Below are 10833 nucleotides of genomic sequence, written 5' to 3'. Positions count from 1 at the left end.
TGGAATGGCCAAAGGCTTTTTTCTTCTTCTTTTTTTTTTTTTTTTTGAGGGATTGTATGAAAGAACATGATGTCTTAGGTTCACAAAGGGAAAAAAGATAAGGGAAAAGTGGCAAGTTAGTCTATTGTGTGCGTTATCTCTGTTATTTTAGATTAAGAAAAAGTAAATATGGCAGACTGGGCTCACAGTGGATGCCAGTCTGCTCCAAAATCATCGCTTTATTTTTTCCTCTGGTTTTTGCATTTTGGCAGAGGGTTTTCCCTGGGCCTTTTCTGGTGCCCAGCACTGCGCTGCCTCGCTAAGGAAGACAATAGGAGGCCCACCAAGTCAAGCAAGAGAGTGGGGGGGAAACAACGATCTCCCAGAGCACTGAACGGAGTTCCCTGTGCTGCACAGCAGCTTGCCACTAGCTTGCTATTTGATGCGTGGTGGGCTGCCGTCTACGGGGTCGCACAGAGTCAGACACGACTGGAGTGACTTAGCAGCCGCAGCAGCAGTGTATATATGTCAAAGCTACTCTCCCAGTTCATCCCACCCTCCCCGTCCCCGACTGTCCCACATGTCTGTTCTCTATGTCTGGGTCTCTATCCTGCCCTGCAAATAGGTTTATCTGAAGCGTTTTTCTAGACTCCACATATGCCCTGTGATGACCTACAGGGGTGGGATGGGGGGTGGGAGGAGGTCCAAAAGGGAAGAGATATATGTATACAAATAGCTGATTCACTTTGTTGCACCACACAAACTAACAGCATTGTAAAGCAATTATACTCCAACAGAAAATGACAGTAATGCTTGCAGTTGGGCTGATCAGCAGCTTAAGGTGTGAATTTTTCTTCAAAAATAACGAAAGAAAAAGATCTCCCCAAACTCTTGAGACAGTTAGAAACCTTTGACATGTAGGTACTACTATGTTTAAAAACACATTCTTTTCTGGTTGGAATATAAAAAGCAAGGGTGGCCTTAGAATGCCAGAGTTTCAAATGGAAAAACAATGGAGAGGTTGGGCGTATCCAGGGAGGGCAGCAAGCTGACTTCCAAGAAGCCTCATGCCTCTGGCGCGTGTGTCCCAAGCCAAGGCTGTCCTCCGCCTTGTCGTTCCGAATCCAGAGCTTGTCAGCTTCCACTTCAGCCCTTAGGGTCAGATGTACTTTAGCTAAGTTTGTAAGACTGATGGATAAAAGTAAAACGCCAATTTATTCAACAGTACGCTTTGTGTTTTTTTTCAGGATTTATTTATTTACTTTTGTTTCTTTTTTGTGCAGGGTCTCCGCTGCTGCACACGGGCTTTCTCCAGTTGCAGAGCGCAGGCTCTAGGCCTGTGGGCTCAGTAGTTAGGGCTCATGGGCTGTAGGCGTGTGGGCTTCAGTAGCTGATAAGTTGCTCCACAGCATGTGGGATCTTCCCAGACCTGGGATCAAACCCGTGTCTCCTGCATTGGCAGGCAGACTCTTAACCACTAGGCCACCAGGGATGCCCATCAGTAAACTTTAAATAGTAGGCTCAGGCTAGCTGAGCTAAGACTCAAGCACAATATAACAGAACTCTCCAAAGCATAATCGTAATAGTAATAATAAAAGCTAACACTTATCCGGTACCTACTATGTGCTAGCCACTATGCAAGGTACTTTATATGAATTTTCTCACTTAGTCTGAAACAGGTGCTGTTTGTTTGACCACACCACGCGGGTTGTAGAATCTTAGTTCCTCAACCAGGGATTGAACCTGGGCAATGAAAGCACCAAGTCCTAGCCCCCGGACCACCGGGGAATTCCCTGAAATAGGTACTTTCATTATCTCCATATTCCAGAGGAGGAAATTGAGGCACAAGGAGGTTAAGTAACGTGCCCAAGGTCATATGTCGACCTCCCATCTGGCCCTTGAACTGGAATTGAACAGGACAGAAAGGAGACGGAAAACTTGAATGGGAGACTATGAGCTCAGGCATCACTGCTCCAGGGTGTGGCCAGTGCACTCTGCACCTCAGTACCTCCACCCAGACCCAGCCCTGCTCCTCACCCGGGTGACCGGCGGTGCTAGAAGCCTGGGGCGAAGGCCCCGGGACACACGTGGGTATTCTCACATTCAGACCCTCTAACCTTGGCCATCAGCTAGCCTCACCAGCGGGGGATTTAGACAAACGGTAGCCAGGGTCAAAGAGGAAGGAGAGGCAGACTGCAGAGGCAGGCTGGTTTGGGAGTGTGAGCGAAGTGCTTCTCTGGGGTTGTTTGGGGCTACTTTAGTCAGGGAGGCTCAGTCCCTACTTTAGGGTGTGGCCAGGATACTTTGAGCACACATAGATGACTCCATTTGCATATAAACGACTCCATTTGCATATGCTGGTTCTAGAAGCCAGGTGACGGAGCTGGCACACAACAATGAGAAATTCCCATGGGGACTCAAGTGCCCATGCCAGCAGGGCCGGGGTGTTCGCTTCCTGAAGGCGGACCCACGGGGGATACGAAATCGTCATCCACTCGAGCGTCACTTCCTCAGAGATGCCTCCTCCCTGCCCGTCCTCAGGTGCCATCTTGCTGTAATAGGCACACACCACCCTCCACTTGTGTTTTTAGCACTTACCAAGTTGAAGTTGAATAAATCTGTGGACCGTCTCTCTTTGCTGGACTGTCAGTCACCTGAGGACAGAAGCCCATATCTGTTGGCTCTTCTGCTTCACCCTGGCATCTCATGATGTCAGACACAGTGAACATTCAATAAATAACACTTCTCCCCTCTTGAGCACAGCCAAGCTTCTCAAGTCATCTTTCTCCTTCACCACCCGTTCGCTCTTCTACCTGCTGGGGACCCTACAGCATTCTGCAGCTTCCACATGGCCAAATCCAGTGACGCTCTCAGTCTTGACTTACTAGATCTAACGTAGACACTGAGTGTAAATTATCCTTCTGACTTAGTTCCTGCGAATATAAAATGGGGTTAATAACAGAAACCACCTCAAAGGCTTGTTTCAAGGATTTGATGATGTAATGTGTGGGTTCCCAGGTTGTGTTAGTGGTTCAGACCCCGCCTGCCAATGCAGGAGACATCAGAGACACGGGTTCGATCCCTGGGTCGGGAAGATCCTCTGGAGGAGGGTGTGGCAACCCACTCCAGTATTCTTGCCTGGAGCATCCCATGGACAGAGGAGCCTGGTGGGCTACAGCCCATGGGGTCGCAAAGAGTCAGACCCGACTGAAGAGACTTGGTACAATGTAACGTACACCTAGCACACCCCAGGCACAGAGGAGGGACTCAGTGAGCAGGCCATCTGGTACCTCCTTACCCACTTGCCCAAGGAATCTGAAGGAGCTCATAAATATTCAAGTTCAGGGGAAACCTTGACCTAGTGTATGGCAATAAGACGTACATACTCAGACATTCTGAAAATGGGAAAGCCTCTCTAGGGCCATCTTACGTGACTACCTGTTATGAGGATTAAGTTAAATGAGTTAATATGTATAAATGCTTAGCACCGGGTCCAGTACATAGTAAGCACCACGTCAGTATGGGCAAGTGATATTATTACGACCATCATATCCTTGAGGGTGGTATTAGTTACTGTCCTTATAAGGCCTTCTGTGGTGGCTCAGATGGCAAAGAATCTGTCTGCAATGCAGGAGACCTGGATTTGATCCCTGGGTCAGGAAGATCCTCTGGAAAAGAGAATGGCCACCCACTCAAGTATTCTTGCCTGGAGAATTCCACGGACAGAGGAGCCTGTAAGTCTACACATCCATGGGGTCGGAGAGAGTCAGACATGACTGAGCGGCTAACACAGAGGCTATGAGCAGCTCCATGTAAAATATCACCATGCGACTCTGCCTCCCTTCCCTGAGAGACTTCCTGTGTACAAGGTAACTGGTGGTTTCGCCGTGCCCATCTGTGCGGTTTTAGTGAAGCTGGGAATTGCCAGCGTGTTAAAGGGGATGTGTGCCACCCTGCAGCTGAACAAGGAAGCACAATCACACAGTTTATTTGAGGGTTCCTAACTGTGCAGGCCTCTTTTCAAAAGTTCTCTGTAGAATTTTCGGGACAAAAATAGGTATGAACTGTGCACCCTTAGAAAGAATGAGTCGGCCACAGTAGCGCCAAGATTGGCATTGTTCAGAGAATGAAATTCCTGTTCACTGATGTTGCTTTGGGTTGGGCTGACCTTATGAACTGGATTTCTTTTCAGATGGGTGTATTTTTCCTTATTGCAAATTTCCTTCAATTCATCAGCAGAAATTCTAGCTACTTTGCTGGGAGCTTGTGACCCTGGTTTGGACGGCTTCTGTACCCGCCTTTCGACAAATGTGGATTTATTTATTTGTATTTTTTCCTAGCTTCTGCCTGGCACTTCCCGCTTCCCTCTGGGTCACCATCCTTAGCCTTCTGCCACCACTCTCTGTCTTCGTCCCCTGTGAATCACTTCCTTTGGGTCACTTGAGTTTTTCCTCCTGCAAAAGAATCTCATCTTTTTCAACAACCAACTTAAAAAAGACATTCTCCTCCTATATCCCTGCTTTTCCATTCATTCACTGACCCGAGGCTGTAATTCATATGTTGATGGTCATATTTATCCATACTATACGCAATGCAATGGTGCTGAAAGGGGCGTTGACTCTTTTTAACATAATCCATAGCAAACTGCAGCAGTCCTAAATCCTATCAAGGTCTGTTGCCTGAAAGAACTCATTGTCTCTGAATTTTCCTACCCAGAAATGTTTATTTTCTTATTAATCTGCCACCTATTTTCTTTCAAGAAGACTTTAAGGCTGCTTATAAAAATGCAAACACTATGAAAGCGTTAGTCACTCACTCCTGTTCAACTCTTTGAGAACCTATGGACTGTAGCCCGCCAGGTTCCTCTGTCCACAGAATTCTCCAGGCAAGCATACTGGAGTGGGCTGCCATTCCCTTCTGCAGGGGATCTTCCTGACCGAGGGATCTAACCTGGGTCTCCTGCATTGCAGGCAAATTCTTTACTATCTGAGCCACCAGGGAAGCAAACACTTACAGGAATATCAAATAAATTTGAAAGAAGAAACATGAGGGAAAGCAAAGGTATAATTAAGATGCAAGACATGGAGTCTTTGCTGTCACTGAGACAAAAGTTGGCTCAGAGCCTCCTGGTGTTCAACACAAGAGAGGAAAATGATGAATCACAAAATGCACGGGGTCCCTAAGGGATAAGCACACCAACTGCACAGGCCCAGCATAATTGTTCTAAAACTATGGAGTATCCCATGGATCATCAGAGTATCCTGATAACATCTTTCTCAAAGCATAGTGAAGGGTGGCCTGGATCCTCCTTACAACACCAAAGCCCAAGATAGAAGCACTGATAATTCTACCTGAGTCTACAAAACTGGGGTAACCTCCTCCGACACCACCCAGGGGTGAAGGATGGATGGAATGACCTCTCTCAGGAGGGCCTGAGAGAAGAGAAATGAATACCTGGTGCTGGCCCTCAGGCTTTTGGAACCCTGTAAAATGCCAGAGAGGATGAGATGATTAGGCAGCATGGTTGACTCAATGTACATGAATTTGAGCAAACTTGGGGAGATAGTGGAGGACAGAGGAGCCTGGCGTGCTGCCGTCCGTGGGGTAGCAAAGAGTTGGACACGACTTAGTGACTGAACAGCAACAGAAGTGTCAGACTGCTCAGCAGCGAAGGCTTAGATCCAATCTACTTCTGGGGTTGTGATGACCACAGAACCTTCTGTTTCATTAAACTCAGTCATCTGAATTCCACAGCCAGGACTTCCCTGCTGGTCCAGTGGTTAAGAATCCACCTTCCGAGGCAGGGAACACGGGCTCAGTCCCTGGCCTGGGAAGACTGCACGCGCCAAGGGCAACTAGGTCTGTGCGCAGCTGCTGAAGCCTGCGCACCCTAGAGCCAGGCTCTGCAACGAGAGGCCGCTGCAATGAGAAGCCTGAGCGCTGCACCTGGAGAAAGCCCGTGGGCAGGGACCCCGCACAGTCAGGATAAATAGCAGATAAATTCAAAAGGAAACGAAATTCAATGGCCATCCCCCACCCGAGCCTTTGGCTTTGGGGGGGCCTTTTTGTTCCCACAGAAGAAGAATGGGGAAGGAGGTGGTCAGCCTTGAGAAAGGCTGGGGGGCAGCCCCAGGCAGGAGTGTGAAAGAGGGCCTCGCTCACAGGGGGCCAGATGAACTTCCACAGGTTCTTGGGCCCGCACTGACTTTCTTTACTGGTTTTTCGTTTTTATGAAATTCTGTTGAATCCACTGTGCATGCTGACATTGCCTGGCGAAGATGGCAGTATTAGCCCTGAAATTTGGTTTATTCAGTATCAAAGTTTGCACAGTATCTTTTTCACTAAAACCTGATGTAGCTCTTTCCTATCAGGGCCCATTGGTTTAAATCTCATGTCCAGGAGATGGACAAATTATTTTCAGTTGGAAAAAAAATTCTTTTTTTAATTTATATCAATAAAACTCAGCTTTTGTGGCCATTTCTTAATCATTGTTAGTGTGAAGTTATAGCGTTTTCACTTTGAACCTCAAAGAAATCAGCATGTAATTGGCACATGATTTTCATAATTGTCCTGTAGGCTGTACGAGAACCCAAATTCATTCAAGAAAGCAAGGCTCATATGTGTCTGTAGATTAGGAGAAGACGGAGAAGGGGACAGGGTAGGGACAAGAATTGAAACACAGGAATAGTGACAAAACATCATCAAAGATTGAAAATCCCTCAAAATGAAGGGTGAGAATAGCTTTCTCTGAACCACACTCAGTCTGCACAGAGTATCATCACCAATAGGCATCCTGCATTTACCAAAAAAAAAAGGAAAGAGAAAGCATTTTTTTCTAACTTCTGGTTAGTAGATTAATGGCTAACTTAACCTCCACTATAGTAATTCAACATAATCCAGAGTTGATAGAAATGCTTCTGTACAGGCTAGGGTTTATTAGTAAATTTTATATTTTTTTATGAAAAGATTTTTTTAAAGTATGTGTTACCAAACTTAGAAATTGAAAAAAAAAATTTTTTTAAGACTTTCAAAACTATATGTTACTAAAAATAACATTGACCCTTGGTATTTGTCTGAGGAAGAATCTCTGGAGAGAAAAAGATTTCATCCCTTGGAGATAAATGGGGCCAACTCATCTGCAGTCTTTGGTTTAATTAGCTAAACTTTTCCAGATGGAAAGCATTCAAAGCAAGGGAATAGTTCTGAGCCCCCTGGAATTGTTGTATTTTTTTTTTTTTAAAGCGTAACAATATGTTACATGTAAAAGAAAATATGTGTCTTTTATCTTTGCCTTTAAAAGGCAAACCAGGAAGTACTGGGCAGCATTACAGTTTCGATTTGATGATTGAAAGCGAAATGCTTTAATTTTATTCGATATTGAACAAACAAGCGCTGAGCGTTTGCTTTTCTCCTGTGCTAAACCCTGGGGAAGGAGAAATCAGACAAGACCCCTGTACTTATGGAACCTATAATTCAGCTGTTAATAGAGGCTGCAGTCTCGGGGCCCGGCACATCATAGGGGCTGGATGACTTCACTGCATGAGTGAGTGACAGACAGAGACACTTGAATAAGGAGTTGCGGTGATAAAGTTCTGAGCAAATGACTGTGGTCGGAGGGGAGCGTAGGGGCCTCAAGCTGTCAGAGGCTTCACAAAGACCATTTCTGAGGTAGGAGCACAAAAGACTTCCAGACCCAGAAAACAGCATATGTAAAGGCGAGCAGAGAAGAAAGAGTGCCATGCATTTAGGCAACAGCCAGTGTGCCTGGAGTTACAGAACACGGGGATACGCGGGGATACAGAACACTGCTGGAAGACACTGAGGCCCATGAGACGGATTAGGGCTCATCTGAAAAGGACTCTGAAAGCCTAAGTTTGGACTTGATCCTTTAGTATGTGTTTTAGAAAGAGGCGAGAGACACAGTACAGAGCACGCACAGAAAGGGGAGAGGAAGTAACAGACACCCACGGTTAAGGGCCCTGTTTCTGACTAGCACTGGGATAGGTCCTCTACAGTTTCACCAAATCCCATTCCATCCTTGCAACACACCCAATGCGCGCGTAATATCATCCCCCAGTTTCCAAGGGGGAGACTCAGGGAGGTTAAGCGCCTTTCTCCAAATCACACAGCTAATACAAGACGGAACTAGGCTTTGAAACCAGGGTTCTAAAAATCTTGTTGGAGAATAAAATGAATACCATCGGACTCATACAAATTAGAAAAAAATACACAGTGGAAGCTTGGAGAAAGTTTAGTGAATATGAAGCAAGACAGAATGCCTGGGAGACACAAGAAAAGCATGACTCTACGAAAGGATATTTACAGTAAGGGAGATACATCACAGGAAGTGGGAAGACGATCATAGAGAAACCACAACATGTGTTTTTAAAATGCAAAGCCCCAGGGAGAAGAAAGCAACCGAGACAAGAGCGCCATTCACTCTGGTGTTCTGTGCTCTTTGCTGCTTTTCTTTTTATTTTTTTAACTTTAAACAATTTGTTCTGAGAGTAACAAAGATACAGCGCATGATCTTGCAACTCTAATGCCCTAAATCAGAAACAGATGGTGCCTAGTTTCCTAGAAACTGCAGAATTTTGAGGACAACACCCTCTACGCACTGCACCATCAATTTCAGTTCCTTCACAGATACTGATACATGACTAAATAATGTGGTTGCCGGGCATTGTATTGGAACATCTGTTTTTCTTGCTCCAGGATCTTTCTGAAGGTTTAAACTTCTCTCCATTTTTTGTGGTATGCTTCTTTCTGATTTCCAGAAAAACTTCATTTTTATCATTTAAATTTTGGGAAATATTGAACAAGGCAGAAAATTTAAATCCCCCTAATCCTTCCACCCAGCAGTAACTAATGACCCTGGTTAACATTTTGACAATAGTAGTCTAATCCTCTACCCACACACAGGTGTGCACACTTTATAAAAATACAATGTATAGTGACTGCTTTTAACCTATTTGTTCACTGAATTTATCACTAGCATTTATCCATATCACCAAACACTTATGATGACTGCTACACTTATGCTGTCTTATGCATAAATTCATTTATTTAAATAGATCTCTTCTCATTCAACCAATTCGACCTGTTGAACTGCGTGTTCTATGTACCAGAACTATTCTTGGCACTGGGTGCATTGTGGTGAGTGAAACAGGCGGAGTCCCTGCCCTCAGGAAGACTACAGTCCTATTATTGAAAAGGTTTATTATTTAAAAATACCATGGTGAGGGGATTCCTTGGTGATCCAGTGGTTAGACTCCGCACTTTCACTGCAGAGGGGCTGGCTGGGTTCAATCCCTGCTCCGGGAACTAAGATCCCACATGTGGCACAACCAAAGCAAAATAGCGTGGTGAGACCTGGCAATACCACCTGCTACCTGATCAACATCATGGGTGAACGTTGGGTGGACAGCTGGTACCCCTGATGAAATGTAACGAGAAAGGCGGCTCGCGTCTGGGACCTTCTCCCAGGAAACTTGGTCTCTTCAGGATTCTTCTGTTTTTAATGAAATCAGACCAACCCAAATTGAGACATTCTGCAAAACAGCTGACCGGCGCTCCTCAAAACTAACAAGATCATCAAAAATCAGGAAAAATCAGAGAATCTCCCACCATCTTAGGGAACCTAGGGAGCTGTGACAACTGAATGTTATGTGGTGTTCTGGACAGAATCCTGGAACAGGAAAAAGCAATAAAGTAAAAGCAGGGAACTATGGTTAAAGGATGGATTTTCGTTACTAATGCATCGGTATTAGTTCATTAGTTGTGATAAATGTATCCTAGATACTAATGTAAGTTGTTAATAGTAAAGGAAATGGGCGAGGAGGAGTATATGGGAACTCTCTGCACTATCTTGGAGAAGGAAATGGCAACACACTCCAGTATCCTCGTCTGGAGAATCCCATGGACAGAGGAACCTGGCGGGCTACAGTCCATGGGGCTGCAAGGAGTCGGAACACGACTTAGTGGCTGAAACAACAACTGCACGACCTGTGCAACTTCTCTGTTAAATCTAAAACTATCCTGAAATTAAAACTTTGTTAAACAAACAAACAAACGCTGTGATAGTCATTCTTGTACCTTGAAGCACACCTCTGATTCTTTCCTTAGGATAAAGCCCCCAAAGTGAAACTGCTGAGTCAAAATGAACACGTATTTTTACTTACCAGAGATTATTCTTTTTTTTCCCCCAGAGATTATTCTTTTAAAGTGCTTTTTATGTGTAGATGCTTTGCCAGCTTCTTAGAGATGTCTCCTTAGCCTTATGTCTTCATTTCAGCTTTTTCCTGTGTGACTGATTGGAAAAGACGCTGATGCTAGGAAAGACTGAGGGTAGGAGGAGAAGGGGGGGACCGAGGATGGGATTGCTGGATGGCATCATTGACTTACTGTACATGAGTTTGAGCAAACTTCAGGAAATAGTGAAAGACAGGGAAACCTGGCATGCTGCCCGGGGGGTTGCAAAGCGTCGGACATGACTGAGCGACTGAGCAACAAGGCTTCTTGAAGCTGAAAGGAAACCAAAGGCTTCGTGAAACTCAGCTGCCCTGCTTTACTGATGAGGAACCTGGGGTCCAGAGGCCTGAAGTGACTTGCCCAAGGTCAAGTGGCAAGTGAACAGTGGGAAGCAGAACCCGTTTCCCTGTTGACTCTTATCTGTGCTGGGCTGTCCTTGGGTGTGTCCAGATGAAATTAAATTTTCTGACTCATGGTGGAATTGGAGTCAACACTCAGACCTGTGTCTTTTTCTGTAAGTAAGTGTTTGCTTCCTTTGTTTTGGACGTGGTCGCTGGAAGCTGAAAGGATTTTTAAATAAAATTAAAGAATGGACTCAGACAC

This window comes from Ovis aries, chromosome 15 (genome assembly GCF_016772045.2).
Source record: "Ovis aries strain OAR_USU_Benz2616 breed Rambouillet chromosome 15, ARS-UI_Ramb_v3.0, whole genome shotgun sequence".
Lineage (NCBI taxonomy): Eukaryota > Metazoa > Chordata > Mammalia > Artiodactyla > Bovidae > Ovis > Ovis aries.
Note: the sequence above shows the minus strand (reverse complement) of the source record.